Genomic DNA, 20,735 nt, shown 5'->3' with positions numbered 1-20,735 from the left:
ACTGCAAGGTGCCATAATAAAACATCACTTTTACTTTCTCAATGAATGTCAGTGCGTGCATATAACTGCACACTTTTCTCACTGACATGATCGTATGGTTAAAGCTGGCACTGCATCAGAATTTGTTTCTGTTAAAATGGTTTCCACAATTTCTGTTGCGATTCTCCTCATATCTTTAAGATTACAAATACAATTAACTGAGTAAATGCATACAACTGTAGGATGATGTCACAGATGCAGCACTGAAGCACATCTGCCTACAATAAGGTATTCATTGTGTATTCTGGAGAGTTGCCACCTTCTTTTCAGATACTTAAATCAAAACAAGTCTTATATTCACTTTACTACTCCCTAAAAGTCCAGAATTCCTGGAAAAGCTGGGTTTACCTTTGTAAGGCTAGTGTTGCTCAGTGTTGATAGGCTACATTATAAAATAGAGATATATGTACTCATGGTGACACTCTGTATGGTCAAGCAGAAAGCTGTGCTCTGGTGTCAAAACTGGTCTAAGACTAAAATGCTGCAGACCATAGGTTCATAGGGTCATAGGTATATACTAGACTAACAACCACCAGGGTCTTTATAAGCCTAGCTATGCAACACAACACAATTGTGTCCCTATGTATCATGGGTGTTTATTAGGAGAGGGTATGTTAGGAAATTTCTAGAGGTTATGTTGGGGGGGGTGTGTTAATTTGATCATAACTTTCTTCCTCTGTCTATCAGAGACATGGTAGCCAAACTCAGACTGAATTTCCAATTTACCATCCATCATTCAAGGTTACACTTAAATAGGATTAGGGATGGACTCTGCTTCTTATGGATGGGAAGCCTCTTCCAAAGCATGGGGATCCTCTGAGACATATATCTGTCTCATCAACATGTCTTATTTATGTCACAAGCAAAACTTAAATCCTTGAATCTAGTGGTTCTGATTCTGTTCATTTTATGTATGTGTAAAAGATCCATCACAGCAGGAGTTGTGGATGTACTGTATGCCATGCATAGATTGCCTGTCAGTAACCGCTAGGAGACAGAGTACAGAGATAGGGCTTTAAGGTGATCCGTATAGGACAATATGTTTATACCCTGGATTCTCCTATTAAGGAACCTTTGTGAACATTCCAACTGTTGCATACATCTGATCAGGTACATGCAAAGGGGGCATTATACTCAATGATGGGTCTGATAAGGCCCAAATAAAATGGCACTATGACTTCCTTGAACCTGGATGCCATGCCCTTACTTTTAAGTTGGACGACATAGAATGGTTTTAGGGTTCATATTACGTTATCGAAAGATAACGTAATTGAACGCTCAAAACATCGAAATGGCCGCATATCAAAGATTTATTGTGGGGGCCTGTGCCCTCCACACCCCCTGCTAAATATATATTCCAACTCCGAGATCGCACTACAGTGAGGAAAGGGAAAATATCTCAATCTTCACTGTACTGTGATCCCACAATGCGATTTTTGAAATGCGGCCTTTTTGAAGTTCTGAGCGTTCGATTACGTTATCTTTCGATAATGTAATAGGAACCCTGATTTTCTTACTTCCTTGGTCACTTGTTGGTCAAAGGCCAGATTACTGTCTGCATATGTTCCAGATTCCTGACTACTAGGTCACATATTAGTGCTGTCTTATTGATGGAGTAATTTGTCTGGATGGCAGTTTTCCCAAATGGCACTTTAATGCATTTCTTAGCATTGAGTTTTAATCTATTACTTTAATACCAGTCATTTGTCTGTGTTAGACCCTCTTGTAAGATGTTTGTGCCATAAGATAATCTATGATAGCTCCCAATCTGCAGTCTTCTGCAAACTGGTCAGCCAAAGACCCTTGCCGTTAGCCTTTACCTCTGAGAAGTACATGTCAAATAGGAGCAGTCCCAACATGTAGCCCTGAGGTACCAATCTCTTAGAGGAGGTGGTCTAACTAATCCTGACTTCCTGGATCCTGTCTGTGAAGCAACTACCAATCCATCTAGCTATATTGGTACAGAGTAAGCTGTGAGCTGTGGTCCAAGGCTAGTACATATACTGCAATACTTGAGGGCAGCAGATGAGACAAGCTAGTCTGGACTACAGCAGGCTCCTAGTAAACACAGTATATTTCTATCTTGCACCACAATTCACACACCTGTTGTCAGGTATCCAGTCACCTGGGCACTTCATGGTTCCATTAAAGGGGAGGAAAGGGCAGTTCAGAACACTAGGAAATAAAAGAATATAGCAAACAGAGGTACATACAGAACAGAAAGGAAGCATAAAGGAAACAAGGGTAAGGGAAGGCAGGGCATACTTCACTGGGTTAGGTACCGTTTTCATATGTATGTATGTATGTCTGTATGTAGGGAGAGGGATGATGGGAAGGGTGATAAGAAAACAAGGACAGTGATGCTGGGGAAAGGTAGGTAGGTGGGTAGTAGGAGTATAGGACCTCACAAAAACAAAACAGTACAAACAAACAGGTTTAGCCATACTCACACAAAGAAGGAGAGACATGAGGTGGGCAAAGATAAATATAGGGTGCACAAATGGTGATGGAAAGGAGTGGGAAATACATGAAAGGTAGATAGTGGTGCAACATGATAGATCTGTATGTGGATATGCTGGGATACTGGCAGCATGCTGACTACAGACCTGCCCAGAGGAAGTTCAATTAGACCCACAGGAAGGTCAATTAGACCCAGAAGGTAGGGCAGATGGGTCTCTATAGCTGGTTTCAGGGCAAGCAGTTAACAGGAGGCACACCAAAATCTTGTAGCCTGATGACATGTGCCTGCAGGTCAAGTTCATCTACAGAGGCCAAGTGGAGGCTACTAACCAGGTAATGTACCTTCAACCACCTTCCATGCCTCCTGCAACACCTTCTACCACACTGATGACTGAGCTGTCCCCAAGTGAAAGAGATTGGCTGCCTGCCTAGGATAAATTAAAACTTACCCCACCAAATAATCTTAGCCTTCTGGTCTACCACAGCCACATTTATAGGGGCAGGGACAAGTTCAGCAAATATGCCTGAGGTTCTTTGGCATCATATCCATAGGAAGATGACTCAGTGGGATGGACAACATCAGGGACAACAGACTACAGATCATGCAGCTAATACAGTACAAGCTGGAATGGGATATGCAAATTAGCCATGGTGTGCTGCAATTCTCAGTTGTCTCCTGTGACAGGCAAAATGATTGACCTCCTACTCACATAGGACAAAACAGCCATTATATACAGGTGTAGGTGGGTTAGAAACATCAATGCAAAATGACTTTCCCGCATGTATATGCAAGATAAAAAAAGCCAAGAAATGCAGTCACAACATCAGAACTAAGATATATTCTCAAGTCTGTGTGCAAGATAGCAGAAACCTGACATAGCGCTCACATCTTCATAATTGATCTCCCACGCATTACTATACAATATACAGTATGCCATGATAGACAGTCAAGCAACAGGCACAACACATGGACAACCTCCCACAGTAGCCCACATGGTATGATTTGGAACTTATCAGAAGAAACAGTGCTTTTAGGAAAAGTGGTCTGAATAACAGAAAAAAATTCTCTTAGTAAGGAACCTCTGTGGGCATTCCAGCTGTTGCATATGCCTGGTCAGGTACATGCTGAAGGGGGCGTTATACTCAATGATGGGTGTGATGAGAGCTGTGCAAAGTGGTACTGTAACTTCCTTGGACATGAATACCATACCTTTACTTATAAGCTGAGCAACATAGAATGGTTTTCTTACTACATTGGCTAAGTGCTGGACAAAGGCCAGATGACTGTCTACATGCATTCTGAGATCCCTAAACTACTGGGTCAACTCTTAGGGATGTCTTATAGATGGAGTAATTAACCTGAGTGGACTTTTTCCCAAAAGGCACTACAATGAACTTCTTGGCATTGAGTTTCAATCTGTGGCTTTGGCACTTGTCATTTGTCTGTGTTAGACCCTCTTACAGGATGTTAGTGTCATGCAGGGAATCGATGATAGCTCCCAATTTGCAGTAGTCTATAACCTTGGTAAGCTGGACACCATTAACATCAGCCTTGATGTCCAAGAAGTAGATGCTAAACAGTAGCAGGCCCAGCACTGAAGCCTGAGGTACTCCACTGGTGACATGTCTCTTTGTGGAGGTAGTCTCACCAGTTCTGACTTCTTGGTCCTATCTGTCATCCAGTTGGCAATCCAGTGAGTTATATAGGAATTTATGCTGAGTTTGGTGAGTTTGTTAACAGTACTTGCATGGGGTATTGTATCGAATGCCTTAGCCAGGTGTAGGTAGGCAGTATGCAATGTTTTCCCATCATCCATTGCCTAGGTGACCCTCTCAAAGAAGTCTACCGGGCTAAGTAAGAATGACCTTCCTATGACAAAACCAAACTGGGATGGGTCTAGCATCTGTAGGTTGCCAATATCTTTGTTGATCATTTCCATGATAATTCGCTCCAAGGCTTTGCATATTAGTCTAGTCAGACTAATGGGCCTGTAGTTTCTGGGGTTGGTCGATGGTCCACCCTTGTGAAGAGGGATAACCATTGCAGTCATCATTTCACATGGTATGTAGCATATTTCGAGGCTGTAGTTGAAAATTGGTTTAAATGGTACTTGTAGGTCATGTTTCAAGCTATTTAGGAGGTAATCTAGGATATTGCCAGGCCCCATTAAGGTTGAGTATTTAACCTTAGTGAGTACCGCCATGACCTGCTCTCTGCTACTAGTTGGGGGGGGGGGTATGCTAGTAGGGATTTCACAATGAGAAGCAGGAGGGGAGTGGTGGGTGAAGTTAGAGCTGGATTTGTCAGCCAGCAGATTCACTATGTCACTGTGCTCCATGAAGGTGGCACCATTCACCACCATTTCAGCACACTGCTGTGTGTTACTTATAAGAATGAAGTATAAAGATAAGTAAACAGAAAATAGAATTAGGTTATGCCATATTTAAAGCATCATGTGCTTGAGCTGAGAAGTGATTTTTATGCATTTTGGAAAGTTGTGAAATTATTGATGTTACATCGTATTATTGTTATCATGTTATTATAATGTCATTGGTACCTGTCATGGGCCTCCCATGTGTATCCCCAGCATTATACCACAGGTGCACCTGTGTTACCCCAATCACACAGCTGTAAAGATTAATACGGTTTTGCTGTCCTTTTCATTGGCCCAGGGTATAATTGGAATCTCAAGCTGTCCATAGCATAGCATATTTCTGGCACCTGAGTTTTTATGCATATCTAAACTTGCACTTTTGTGCATGCCTATACAACCTACTGTTTGTAAGCAGTAGCCTTCTATACCAAGAAGTCACCTACCTGCAGCTATATATCATGTTCCTATATGTATCATTATGTCTACCAGAGGGTGTGGACAATGGAAGCTGAACAACATCAGCTGAGCTGAGAATCTCATACTGCCACAGGTACATAGAACCCATGGACACCATCTGTGAGGGAAAGGGGATGGTCACCAGCCACAATGGAATCATATCTGGAAAACAGTGGTCCATAAAATCAATGCTATTCATGGGTGGAATCATATAACACAACAGTGTCAAAGCATGTCACAGATATGATTGTGCAGGCCAGCAAGAAGGCATGCAGCATAGGAGCAGAGGGGTCAGGCACTATTGAGGGTCCAACTTCTATTTCAAGCCTAACTGATGAGGATGATTTCCTATTTTGCCTGCATTGAGATGACGAAGGCGCAGGCACCATACCTGCAAGACTTGACACAGGTTGCATGAGTGGTCAGCCCTCATGTGTCTCAGAGGGAGTTGCATTAGATTAGTGATACAGTAATATATTAGCTATGAAATGTGTACTGGCAGGCCACAAATGCCATTGCATATGTTTGTGGTCTATAGTAGCACAGTGTATAACCTTGTTTGTGTGCATAAAATGGGGATTGGGGTGTAGAAAGATTACCAAGATTAATGCGGTTCTGCCCTGCACTGTGTATTAACTGGCAGTAGAAATGCTAAAGTGACATTTGTGCATGCTGGGTCAGGACAGGCTGATGTTAGAACCAATGTGGGGTCTGATAATTATATCATGACACAAACTGAATCACAGTCAGAGAACACACTTTCCTGGCTCATCTTACACACAAGGTTCAAGGTGGAACACCTGAGCTACATGCTAAATAGCATGAGTGCTCACCATCCCCTTTGAAAAGGATCACCTGTGACTGAGAGCACCAGTACTGCTTCCCCTGGGGCCGCCACAGGACAAAAGAATACTGCATCTGATTTAGGTATCCTTACCATATGGCAGCCTAGCAGGGGATGCTTGTGTCATCACATGTCGCAACTGGTCCTCATATGTCAGCAATACTAGGACTGAATCAGTAGGTGTAAAAGGCTACTATCTGGGCACAATCTGCTGATACTTATGCCACCACAGAGATTACTGCTAAGCTGCATGTCTTCCGTGAGCATGTCATCTACCACTGTCATTGCCTTTTGTGTGTTCAGGGAAGCCAGGAATGATGCCATGCTAGGTCTCATGAGTACTATCACGGGACACATGGCTACTATATCAAACTCTGTGTAGAGAATAGTAAGAATTGAGATCCGTGTCTTGTCCAGCAGTGATGGCCATGGTCGATGGTCAATACGTACGTGGAATGCTTGCATTAGGAAATCATTTTACATTACACGGTTTGCTCCTTTATGTCTTTGGGGTTCTCAAGTTACTTACCCACATTGTGGCCTGTAATGACTGCCAGCATCCAGAGTTGGAGCTCATCAGGTCCCACTCCTGCATTAGTACAACATTCCTGTCACAAGGGACTAGAGTCCTACCACATAAAACTAGTGCAGGGGCCCCAAATCAAGGTCTCATATTGGCAGCCCTCCCAAAAAGGCCCTTGACAAAGACTGATTGTACAATACATAACCAAGTCATAACTCTCAATAAGTAAAACATAAAACAATATTTACAAGAATGCATACATTATTAATCCTTATGTATACAATATAAAATTCATAATAAATACAGAATTGCAGAGAGCATATTGCACAGCTGAAAGCACTGTATGGTTTTACTAGATAAACTGACTAGGGCAAATGAAAGCTGCATGGCTGTACAAAAAAGGGAGAGGGTAATTATATTTGCATAATTCTTGTTTCTTGAGGAAACATCTAAACAGAGCAAATATACTCATGTGGCACATGAATGAGCAGATGTTTTCTCAGAAACAGATATTCCCACTTACCAGAGTATCTACACTTACCAACTAGGTGGCCCTCGGAAGTGTCCCAAATTCAGAAAGTATACATGTATGGCAAGTACTGGAACCATAGGTACCGTAGAATGGTCTGAGGGCACATTGATTATCAACCCTTGTGCATTACACAGTAACAAGCAGCTGATGGGCAGTATAATCTCCTATTGACATGTTGCTTTTTTCTCCTACTCCCAGCAGCAGACCACCACTTGCCACTAGCTCTTTCCTTGTTTACAGGGTCTACAGAACCCACCCTCCCCTGGGTAAAACTCCAACTATATCTGAGGCTGGGGAGGAGATCAAGGACACCGGCGCAGCATCATATTACTGCCAACGAGTGTGCCCTACCCCCTCCCAGCCCATGACAGCTTTGTCAGTTACTTATATGCTGCCTATGGAAGGTGCATGTTCTTGTAGAATGGAGCTAGCCATGCTCTTAATGCTGCTATTGCAGTGAGGCAGGGCAGCATCCCCCACTCTCAGATAAGCAAGCCAGTGACAGTCACTTTGTCCCATCCTCCCAGTCCAATATCTCCAACACTCATGCAGCTAGTCAAATGTGGGTCATCTTGAGTACAGTATCAGCTTTATCCTTCTTCACCTAGGGGCCACATCCTATTGACATATTATTGCCTGCAGACATCATGTGGGAACTTTTCACTACAGGTGCAAAAACTATAGCACCCATTATGCTAGGGAAGTGGACAATTATTTAGAAGCCATGCATAGTAGTTGTTATCTTATTTGGTAATCTGGGGAAACATATATTCTCACCCATATGTGGAAGTAGTGTATTTGGGAAAATCTTCATGATCTGCAGGCTGATGCCAGTGATGTACCAAATGTGTACCTTGTTTGTTTCTGGAAAGTCATTCTATGGTAATAAAGCAAGAGATGTACCTACCTTAGTGCTCACTGGTATAGAAAGTTCACTCACTCCTCCAGATCTTGTTTCTAGTTTGTCGATGTCCATACGATATCTCTGTCCACAAAACAATTGTCAGTCAGCTGTTAGTTCCTTAGCAGGTAATCCATTATTGGTATTGTTTTTGTTCACATCAAATGCCACTGCACCCCATTTCCAGGTGCAAGACAATGATGCTTATAGTAAGAAAGTGTGACCACATAAGTGCTGCTGCTTTGAGCACTTTTCCTTGCCGCAGCACTGAAAGTTCCCACATGCTTTTTATTATTATACCAATGTGCCACTTCCTGCATTCCTACTGCACCCTACGACTATAAATCATGACATGCTTCCAGGGAATGCATTTTGTAACTCATGATGCACTCATTAAACTGGAAGCCTTCATTTGCATGTGATTATGTGGTCCTTTGCATACATCAATTCACATACTGTTTCCTTACTGTTTCACAGAACTATCTAGCACTATGAATCACAACATGCCTGTATGTGGCTACTTTTTGTGCAATGGCACACCACGTACAATGCAAGTTGACTATGAATTTTGGCCTATGCACTATTGGGCAGCACATAGTTTGTAGCCCAGAGGTGGGAGTTACATTAAGGTAACTCTGACATTGCCATTTTTTCAGTGCTTGTTTCTTTTTAAATAGCCTGAGTGACTGTCATGGGCAATGTTTATGGACATGAGCAAACTTGCCATGCTGATAAAGATGCCACTGTTTCAGCCTTCCACTTCATGTGTCTGCTACCTTCCTTATATAAGAAGTACATAGTTCAGAACTTTCAGTGAATTTAAATAAAACTTCATCCAGCTGATGAATTACCGCACTGCACTTGCACCCATGCAAAAGCATGCATGCCAACACAACAAGCAGCGACTGTTTTGGAGAATGATTAATTAAAAGGGTACTGACCGTAAAGAAACGCTTACAGAACAAACCAGCTATAAAGATAATACTGCAATCCATTTCTGAAATATGCATGCATGTTCCTGTGTAATAAGTCATACTTGTTCTTTGTGAAACAAAAGTATATGGTACAGAAGAATTTATTTGTTCTTCTGCTTTCTCTCCTCTCTCTTCCCTCACCTTACCTGTGTCTTCATCTAACCTCTCAGGAAGGATCAAGACAACAGATGCATGTTTATTTTTTCACCTAATTTGGAATCACGAGCAGTCAACAAACAAGAAAGAAAAAAATGCTAGGCTTGACTTCAATGATGCTATAAATATGTATTTTTAAAATGAATGGAGCAAAACTATGAGCGTTTGGATACAATCAGTTAGTTTTAAAACATGTGAACTAGGTGAAGGTCATTATTCTGAAGAAGTATTTTGATTAAATAGAGATGGAAGGGCTAAGCTATTTTTCCAACATAGTGATTCTTTATTAGATTGTTTAGAAATTAACATTGGTTAAGTCAACAAACACTGAACCTAAATGGTTAGAAACCTCATTTGACAATTAGTAGAAATCTTTAAAAAGTGGTCAGGATGGAGTAAAACTCTATTTCACCCCCTTAATTAGATATACTAACCACATGGTTGTAAAACCACAGAGAAAAGACTGAAGACCACACACATTGAATCCATTATGGAAGACAAACCGAAATAGCAGCAGTAATAATCTGTAATAACTATGGCCAGATAAACATCTTCATAAATCTCTACATATTTCTACTATTGATGCATTACAGCAACATGTCTTGCTATACCACATTCTATAAAATAAGATTTCTTCCAAAAAGAAAAAAGAAAAACTAAATGTTTTTTAAACCAAATTTTTAGTGTTTGGTTCCAAACAAATGTGATTTTAGTCAAGCAAATGGACCCATACGAATCTGATTTTAACAAATTATCCTTTGGCGATCATCTCTTTGTTAGAAAATCCTTTAACCTTCCACAACTTATCCTTCATGGTATCTCCTCAACATCCTAAGAAGTTATAGTCCTACGTTATTCCTCCCTTATTAGGATCATCATGGAATACCATGACTCCTTTGATATGCACCTGGCTAAGCACCACAAACATCTTGAAAGATCAGAATATTTCCTTGCCAAATAGATATCTGGTTTCAGTACTCCTAGCTACTCTGATAAATTAAACACTCTGACCTTCTACTCAGTGTTATATAGACTCCTGAGATGTGTTCTCTACTTAGCCTTCTATGCTACAAATGGCACATCACTCCTTGAACTCCATCACCTAAACTAAGCCAGTGGTAAACCAAACACCCCCTGTAAGGACTTATGCCTATAGCACCATATCAACAGCAAATGGCAAGGCAAAATAGGAAATCATCCTCATCAGTTAGGCTTGAAGTAGAAGTTGGACCCTCAATAGTGCCTGACCCCTCTGCTCCTATGCTGCATGCCTTCTTGCTGGCCTGCACAATCATATCTGTGACATGCTTTGACACTGTTGTGTTATATGATTCCACCCATGAATAGCATTGATTTTATGGACCACTGTTTTCCAGATATGATTCCACAATGTGTTCCCTATTTGAGAAAAAAAGCTGCCCTTATATATCAATTAGAATACTCCCCTAACAACCTGAAAAAAAAAAAAAAAAAAACATTTTGGATGACTGGATGGGTGATGCAAACTTTCACATAGGATATGTGTGGAAAATCTACTTAGAGGTTCATAGATTTGTATGTTCATAGGTGTTTACTATGTTATGACTACAAGACCCTGTTTAGAACTAGCCACGGGGGGCATCATTAGTCTTCCATCAGTACTAGGTGAGATGGCTGAGCTTCTCAATTGTCTTCTTGGCTCTAAGTTTAGAAAGAACCTATGAATCAAAGGTAATAACTTTCTGTAGTGGTAAACAAAGGAAAAATATACAGAATATCATCTTTCCTTCCAGGTATAGGAGTCACAAAAACAAAGGGACAAAGTCTCCCCCACAAAGTCCATTCTGGGGCAGGAATTAATGACTCTCTCTCTTTCCATTACTACAATGGTACACCCCCCCACTCTAGACCACTATGTCGATCTGACTACAACGAATTCAGGTGTTTACAGACCAATAAGCCTGATCAGCCTCATCAATAAGGCTATGGAAATGGCCTACACTAGAAATAGTACACAAAGCATTGAAGAAACTTCACCATCTCTTTCCCGGCCTGGACACCTGATATACCAATGCCCCAATATGGAGCAACCCTGTTATAAAAATTGATAACAAACCCCTCTTTTGGGAATCATGGTTCCAACTTAGTATTATCAAAATAGGTGACTTACTTGTTACAATGATTCAACAAGCTGTTTTATGAAATTTTCATGCTTGCAAAATGCTTATGGCCCTCCTTCCACAGATTTCTGGAAGTTTCTGCAGCTTGGGCATGCCTTTCTTTATTCCATTCCCAAACCTGGGTTTAAGATTAAACCACTTTCCATTCAAGCAGCACTAAACATGTATCCTAGGCATAAATGGTCCTGCCAACAATTGAAAGTATTTTGCCTGTACTTTATATTTTCTAAATCTGCAGTGGAGAAATCTTTTCAATACCTAACCAAACATATTGAATGGTTCGCAGAAGGGGACTGCAGAGCTACCATTAACACTCAATATAAGATTATGCAATACATATCAAAATCCTCACCAACTAAGACTGATATAACAGGGATATTGGACACTAGTTAAATTACTAGATAGAGGATATAGACATTCAGGGATGTCCTCTGTATGTCCAATGGATACTGCTGATGAATTTCATATTTTTTTGCGTTGCCCCATGGGCCATGGCTCAACCACTCCAGTTATTTATCTGTGGGCGGGTCTATAGCAGTTCAACGAAACAGCTCACCATCGAATACCACAACCTCGAACTTCTAACCACAAAATCTACAAACATCGAAAGCTCAGAACAGCAAATTTTTTCCCCTGGGAAAAAATTCACTGTTCTGAGAAACACACACACAACACAAGCACACCAAAAAACTGCAATCCACACACATACACTTAAAATCCTACATCTAACCCTACACTAAACTGCACATACAGTACTATCTATCCACTATCCTTAACCCAAACCCTAACCCTAAGGTCCGTCACTATCACACACTCACCTCACCCGCGTCCTAACCCTAACTCACATACCCCGCCCTAACCCTAAATTCTATCACTATCGCGCACTCACCTCATCTGCACCCTAACCCTAACTCACATACCCCGCCCTAACCCTAAAGTCTGTCACTATCACACACTCACTTCACCCGCGCCCTAATCCTAAATCACATACCCCGCCCTAACCCTAACGTCCGCACAATCGCACACTTACCTGAACCCATCCCGTAACTCTCCACCACAGTGCTGAAAATAGTGAAGCCACAGAAACGGACAACCAAATTCTTTCCCTAGGAAAAAATTTGGTTATCTGCAGCTTCGCTATTTTCAGTGTTCGCTGTTTTCAGGTCGATATTAGACCATTCGAAGTATTAACACTTTAATGATCTAATATAGACCCTCTGTGGGCTGGCTTCTACAGTCTTGTAAAAGCCCATTCTGAAGAAACCATCTTTTTTGGATTCTAGGATCTCTGCCTGTTAAAATCAGCCTGCCTTTCTCACAGAAACTGTGGCTTATTCAACTTTCAGTAATAGTTTACGTATATGTTGCATTATGTGGTCCTTACCTAGGGATATTAATATACATGCTTTAATTATTTTTTTAAAGCTATGCCAGGCTATTATCTAAACAGAACTATAATAATACATCTTCCTGCATCTAGTTTGGCAATATAGGGAATAGGGTGACTGAAACATAGACATTATGGGAATATACTTTACAGATTTATGACAACTTCAATCCCAAACTGTAATTAAGCATTTGTTGTATTCCTATTCTATACATACTTAACCACCACCCTTCAATATAATTTCTCTTCATCATTCTAATCTGTATTTTCTATTTTGCAAAATGCCACACAATAGCTCAGTCTAATTTAAAAGCTATTTTTAGTAATTTATAATATGTTCAATGTTAGGTTTTTCATTATGCTATAATTCTGGATTCAGCTAACTGTTCACTCAGTTTTAGCATCTTACTCTAATGAATTTGCACTCATGTGTTTATTGATGAACTATTACAATATGTATTTCTCTCGACCGTTATCAATTGTTGGTGTGGTACTGTTTTTTCAATAAAAATAAATAAGGCAATGAAAAGACAATTGTGTATTAATAAATAAGGACATATACAGCCTACAAACTCTTGACCCAAGCCATCTCAGATTTGATAAGGGGAGAGATCCTGCCTACTTAACCTGCTCTATTTCTTCTAGAATGCTACTGAACAATGGATGAGGGCAGATCTACACCTCACAAAAGTGTTTGACACCATCCGACATTTGGGCATCATAGATAAACTTTCACAATTAAATGTAAACCCTCATGTAACATGCCAGATAATAAAACTGGATCATAAATAGAGCCCAGGAAATTACAATGGGCAGCTTTACCTATGTGGGTCATAAATCTGTAAAGTATATTCCCATAAAGTCTGTGTTCAGTCACTCTATTCCCTATATTACCAAACAATAGACAGGAAGATGTATTATTATAGTCCTGTTTAAAAAATAGCCCAACATATCTTTAAAAAAATAATTAAGCCAGGTATATTAATATCCCTAGGTAAGGACCACTTAAATGCAACATACAACCAAACTATTACTGAAAGCTGAATAAGCCACAGTTTCTGGGAGAAAGGCAGTCTGTCACTATCGGTGTACACCAAGGTTTATTCCTTGTCCCCTCCTCTTTTGCATTTACTTCATGGAGGTCAAAGCCAAATGTTAAAGGTTTATGACTGACTAAGTTTGCAACTTTGATGTCATCATAAACTCACTGGAGGACAACAAGATCCCCCAGCAGGGTATTCCCCAAACAATAAACTGGGGTCAAAATCATAGGTTAAAACTAAATGCCAAGAAATGTATAATAATATTCTTCAGCAACCACCCTTGTGACTACCACATAGACAATATACCCATGAAAGCTGATCCCATAGTCTCCTGTAGACAGTAACATGATCATGTAGTCCTTATCATGTCACTGTGTACAGGAAACTACAGGATTTTGTTCACACACACACGCACACACGCACACACACGGGCACACGCGCACACGTGCACGCACACATGCACACATGCACACACGTTGGTATAATTGTGAAGGTCTTCATCTCACAAATACAAGGTACAGAGTTTATCTTTGACCTCTGGTAATTGCCTAGACTTGTAATAATCTGCAGACAGATTGACTAGTATTTACCTATGAATCATGCACATACAGAAACACTTACACAAAGTACATAAACCTAGCAATAATTTAGAAGATGGCCAATTTATATACGTCATGACTTTGGGATGTAAGAAGGACCTGCAACACCAAATAAAAACATTCATGGACACAGAGAAAACATGTAGACTTCTCAAAGACAACATTGAAACTGAACCAGAAAACCAGGTGCTGTGAATCACCACTGTTAATTAACCATTGCACCAATATGCTGCATGGCATAATCCACTAAATCAGACTTTGCAGTCTATGACACAGTCTGTAGTAAGTCAACACATCACTAAACTCCATTACCTCAAGCTGTGACACATCACACACACTTCAGCATTTCCTTTGACAATGAACACCTCACATTTAATACTTAATATCCTTCATAAATGACAAACTGATTTCCAACCCAATACACTCAGCTGTATGAGTATTGTTCAAATGCTAATTCACACAGCTACATTTTTATAATGTCTAAAACAGCAAACAATACCCCAATGAAGTATAGCAGGAGAAATAAATCCACATTATGAGGACAAATCCATTCATATTTCACTAACCCACCTAATTATATATTATCAGCTTTGAAATTGACAGTTTTAAAGAAATGGCACATTCCTCTAATCCACTTTCTGAAGAGGAACCTTTATCCACCCTTCCTGAAAAGTGCTCACAGAAGGCATCAGGGACCATCCAAGTCATTTGAGCAGAGAAGCAAATATATTCCTTCTGGAAGACCTGACAGTCACTGGTGATTGAGAACTGCAGACATCAGATGATGCAAAGAAATGAGAATATGGCCCCATCTCATCTCATCCACACCATAACAAGCAGAAGGAAGACACAATGTGAAAAATGATTAAACAAATACATTGCAAACATAACTGTATTTGTATGGTAGATTGCTACAGGTGTCATACACACCCCACTGCCAGGATAAGTGTTCTCAGATTCTGTAACCTTACCTTTCAACTTTCCAGATTTTTACAGAATGTTCAGATTTTTGTCTCAAAATTTTATTTGGTTCCTTTATAAAATTTATGTTTTTCTAGCAAACCATTGAGGCTTTGTCCAGATTTCTTGAAGTAAGATGTCAAGAGATATGCACAAAGCCATATCCAACTATTGCTCCTTCACAGCTGGAAAACAAAAGTATGCAATCTTAAGTGCGTATGTACCACAGTTAAGGTTGTGAAAGATAATAACACAGAACAAAATGCTCACAGAGTCCTTTTCAGGCTCCTGGTCCTTAAAAATCTTCCTCCCACTCACAAAGCAGGCCATGCTGGTACCAGCTCAGACCATTCAGTGTGCTGATGCTAGCACTGCTTATCACAACTGGTGATGGCAGTTGTATCATTCAGCATTTCAGCAAGTTTATGCCAAGCTTAAGCCCACAGTAGGTGTTCCCTCAAGTTCCTTTGCAGGAAGATCATGGTCTTCTTCTAGTACCACCCCAGAGCACTGCCTTCCACAAATGCCTAAACCAGCCATGAATATTCACTCAGTTCTGCTTAAGAAGCAAAATGGCACCCGATAGGCACAGTGTCACATAGCACTGCATGGCAGAGCTACTGTATGTCTGTCATCTGGTCTATATCCACAAGTAATGCCTTCTATGGTCATGGGAGGGTCAGAATGTGGGGAGGCTGGCCATGGACTGGCTAAATCAGACTACACATACTGTTGATGAGGTGGCATCACTGACACTTGTGGGCACAAAGCCTGCTGCCCATGGTCATGGGCATAATCCTAGACATGGGCAAAAATACTCCTTGTCTCATTACCTGAAACACCTCATTAGACTGCATGCACATATTTTCATAGTTCTATACCTTTCCTATTACACATGAGCATACAGTTCACCACCCCAAGTGATGGCCATCAACCAGGTCATGATCAATACACAGAATCCCCATTGTCCAATATATTACATACCATGGGCCACACCAGGTCCAGACACAACAAGCCAACACAGTGAAGACACCATCAACAGCCATGTCACCACTGGAGAATGTGACCCCCTAACTCCTGCAGCCTCCCAATGCATGTGTCTGCTGATGAAGCTATCCCATCATATAGGGTAGTCCCTGTCACTGTAGCCACCCTCACATAGACAACTGATTATGACAATGATGACTGTACCCTGACTACCTACCAGCCACTGTAGGTATGGTGACAGGGAGAGCACAGTGTGGTCAGCCCATGCATTGCCCTGGATAGCCTTGCCCCGGATAGCCTGGGTGTGATAATGCATGCAGCATTTTACTGTATGCTGTCTGTGTAACGGCCGATAGTTGTAGACTGGACACCACCTTTTTGCCACTGTACCAGTGCACTGCATCTGCTTCTGTCTCACTTGTAGTATTCTGCTTCATTTTCCGTCCTTGACTTCCCCTGCCCTTCTGCTTTCTGTTGTTCATACAGCTGAAATGGAAGATCCTGCCCAGATGTTCACGCATTGTTTTATCTTACTGTGCAATGCATCCTATGCAGAATGACACAACAAAAATCTTGTAAATGGAAAATCCTGCCCAGATGTTCACACGCTGTTTTATCCTACTGTGCAATGCATCCTATGCAGAATGATACAACAAAAATCTTGTAAATGGAAGATCCTACCCAGATGTTCACCCGCTGTTTTATCGTACTGTGCAATGCATCCTATGCAGAATGACACAACAAAAATCTTGTAAATGGAAGATCCTGCCCAGATGTTCACGCGCTGTTTTATCCTAATGTGCAATGCATCCTATGCAGAATGACACAACAAAAATCTTGTAAATGGAAGATACTGCCCAGATGTTCACACGCTGTTTTATCCTACTGTGCAATGCATCCTATGCAGAATGACACAACAAAAATCTTGTTGCAAATTTCTGGAATACGTTCAGTACTCTCATGACATCTCAAACTAATTTACACATCTTTTCAATAGGACAAATATTTCTGCATGTGCTGAACTGTAGACCATTTGCATGATCTGGAGGTTTCATATTATTATCATCAATCATGGTTCTAAGACAAACATAAACCATGCAAAAATAAAAAAAAAAAACGTATTATATGTGGCCTGTTTGATACATGCATGTATAGACCTGTCTATCTAGTGTGTGTGTGTGTGTGTGTGTGTGTGTGTGTGTGTGTGTGTGTGTGTGTGTGTGTGTGTGTACTTACCAACAAGATGTGTCTTTTCTATGGACATGTGCCAACAGTGTGAATAATGGGCATTTCCTTTATGGTGAACTGAAAATTTATAAATAATTTAGCAGGCATTACAGATTACCTGGCAGTTCAGAAAGTGGAAGCTCTCTACATTGATATCTCACAGGCTGTGTGGACCACCTGAGGCCTTGATGGCAATGTGTGTGCAGTCATTGGCTCTCAGTAACTCAGGGAACTGGGTCATATTGTAAATGCCTGTATGGTGTTGGTTCTCTCTTCTAGATGCTTTAAAATGATGTTGAGGAATTGGTTTAGCATTTGTTAGGCTGATACCTGTAATACCCTTAACATGACACCAGTAGGCCACAAAATGTTCCTTGTAGCTAAGATGGTTAAAGCTACACATACCTTAGTATTCACAGGAATGGCTATACTACTCATGGTCCTCAGCTCCAGTTGTGGGTGACTGTGTTAATTTTGGCCCCTTACAGACTCCCTGTTCCCACAGAAATGGTCCACAGGCTGATAGTCTATGAGCTATTAGTATGGGGGTGCTACCTGTGTCTCCGCTATTTGCCAGAATAGGTGTAACATACAACACTGTGTGCATGGACTCTGATGGCAACTGCTAGCTAACACATATACGGCAAAGCACCAGCTGTTCTTAATCGAAACATTGCCCCTCTCATGTGCGCCATAAATGGTGGAGTACAAAATAGATCTGCACAATTAAGGACTGCATCCATTTCATAGGTTTCTACATCAGTCTGTCATTTTGCTTGTCACTATTTGCATAATCTATGCAGCTCACTTGCATAGGGTTCCTCATTTCCTTGTCCTGTACTCATTAGCATGTGATGTATATTGAGTTATTTTAACCCCTATGTGACTGTCTGTGTTTTAGAATTACCCATACCCTTGTGTGTTGCCATTACCCACACTAATTTGCATTGCATATGCACTAGTCATCAATGTGAAGATGTGAATAGCGTATACCACACTGAAGAAGCTAATGTAATATTTGTATTTAATATGATCAAACTGCTATAGCAGTGATATTTAAAGGCTGTGAAAGGCTATGCATGATTGCTTTATTTCCCCTCAATGTAATATTTTTCTTAAATTTAATCATTTAATTGTGTCTAAAACAAGCAAAAATAAAAGTAATGTCTGTATTTATATTTTGTTTATTTTTTCCCAAGTTATTAAGTAAATACGGTGAATTTCCGTCAAAAAAAAATTCTGGAGTCAGAATTTTCTCATCATTCCAATGATCAACCAACTTTTCCAAATTCGCTCTTAGTACTTGTATTGCAACCTAGCTTACTTTGTCACCATGTGTATGATTCTGAAAATTGAGTATAAAATACAACAGGGTATTAGGCTTGCCTTTGTTTGCATTTGCTCCTGTTATGGCTGCATTTCTATCCTCACATATTCTGGGTAAATTAAGTTTAAATATGCCTGTTATACACTTAAGAAAAATACGTTTTCTGTATTTGTAAAAGTGATGAAAGAAAATAATTCAAAATAAAAAAAAATAGCTTAGGGTCAGATGTATTCATTAACATGGTACGTTATTTATTATTCGCCTTCTGTCTTGTAACTAAGTAGTGCACTTCACAATTATTAACAAAGAGCCTTGACAATGTTTGTGTCTGGGAAATGGAATACAGGACACACACGATGTGATCTCTTTGACCTTCTACTCCAACTAGCCAACTCTGACCTTAGGTTTTTCTTAGAACAAAGGGAAGGTCATAAAAGGAAAATATTAAGTCAGTCAATATCAAAATGCAGCATTTTTTTTCATAGCTGCAAATGTGTTATAATTACATGCACATAAATGATCAATGTTTACTATGCATACTTGTATAGTTGTTTAACTAAACTGTTTTGATCGTAGAGGTCAGCTGTATTGATCAATTTTCAAGATGCATCTTTGAGCAGAATCATGAAGTATAGTGCAAATGTGCTAGGTTACTGGTGGTGTCAGCCATGCACATGATGGTCAGTCATCAATCATTTCTGTCAGATTCATTCCGCCTCGGAGAGCAAGCCTTTGTTTAAAGTGTCAAGGAAGAATGCTGCCAGACCACAGGAACAAGCTCCGAGCTGTTTGCAGGTGCTACCCATTCGCAGCTGCCAATTAAACTCCTGACATTTTCATAAAGGCTAGGAGAAAAAGCATGCATAACTGAACCAAACTTGTTTTTAAATCAGCCACATCATCAGTGTCTGTAATAAATGGTTTACAAAGTTCATATGATATGTTTTTTATCAGGTAAAACAAAGTATGAAAGCACATATAAGATTATTACATATATTTTCACCACACAGAATAAGGCAAGATGTGAACCTTACTTAAAAACTAATATTTTTTAATATACTTACCATATAATTTCATCTTAAGATCAATTTCACTTTGGAAGAGATGTTTCCAGTAAAGACTGTCTTGGCAGATCATTTTATTTTAATTATTGAAGTTTAAGATGCTTAATTATGAAGGTACACATTGTGAAACTCAAAGCTAAACAAAAAACACTTCCTAAAACATAGACTTTGTTTATTTATTTATATGTTTTTCACTAGGTTCTCTAGCTGGGCTGACTTCAGGTCTGTTTTCAGTGAAAGCCCTTAAGCATAGTCTGATTGACCTGGTCAGGGTCAAAAAAGTAGACAAACGAAGTCTTACAGAATCAGAACCAGGAATACAGGGTGAAGCCTTAATGTACTATCAGACCATAAATTGTTAATGAAAATGCAAGAATGCAAGTTACAAACTGCTAGCAGTAGTATACTTTTAAAGTGACTGGTGAAGATAGTCTTGAGAGCTAACTAGAATGCTGCAACAAACAAATGAATATGATGGTAGCAAAAGTCACCAATAGCACAGTTACGTATCCATTAAGGACAAATTACAATTACTGCAAAAGAATACTATGGCCTGAAAAAGAAAATATATTATTTATAGCTATATTTATATATATCTACATATCTGTATCTATTAATATGTGTGTTTGTGTGTGTGTGTGTGTGTGTGTGTGTGTGTGTGTGTGTGTGTGTGTGTGTGTGTGTGTGTGTGTGTGTATATATATATATATATATATATATAT

At 40.0% G+C, this 20,735-nt stretch overlaps 1 pseudogene; it reads left to right on the top strand.

The window, feature by feature from the left end:
- LOC122792346 overlaps positions 1–20,375 on the top strand; it is a 71,762-nt pseudogene extending 51,387 nt beyond the window's left edge.
- The last annotated feature ends 360 nt before the right edge of the window (positions 20,376–20,735 follow it).

This window comes from Protopterus annectens, chromosome 1.part2 (assembly GCF_019279795.1).
Source record: "Protopterus annectens isolate FY-2018-M chromosome 1.part2, PAN1.0, whole genome shotgun sequence".
Lineage (NCBI taxonomy): Eukaryota > Metazoa > Chordata > Ceratodontiformes > Protopteridae > Protopterus > Protopterus annectens.
Note: the sequence above shows the minus strand (reverse complement) of the source record. Positions and strands in the feature narration are given on the sequence as shown.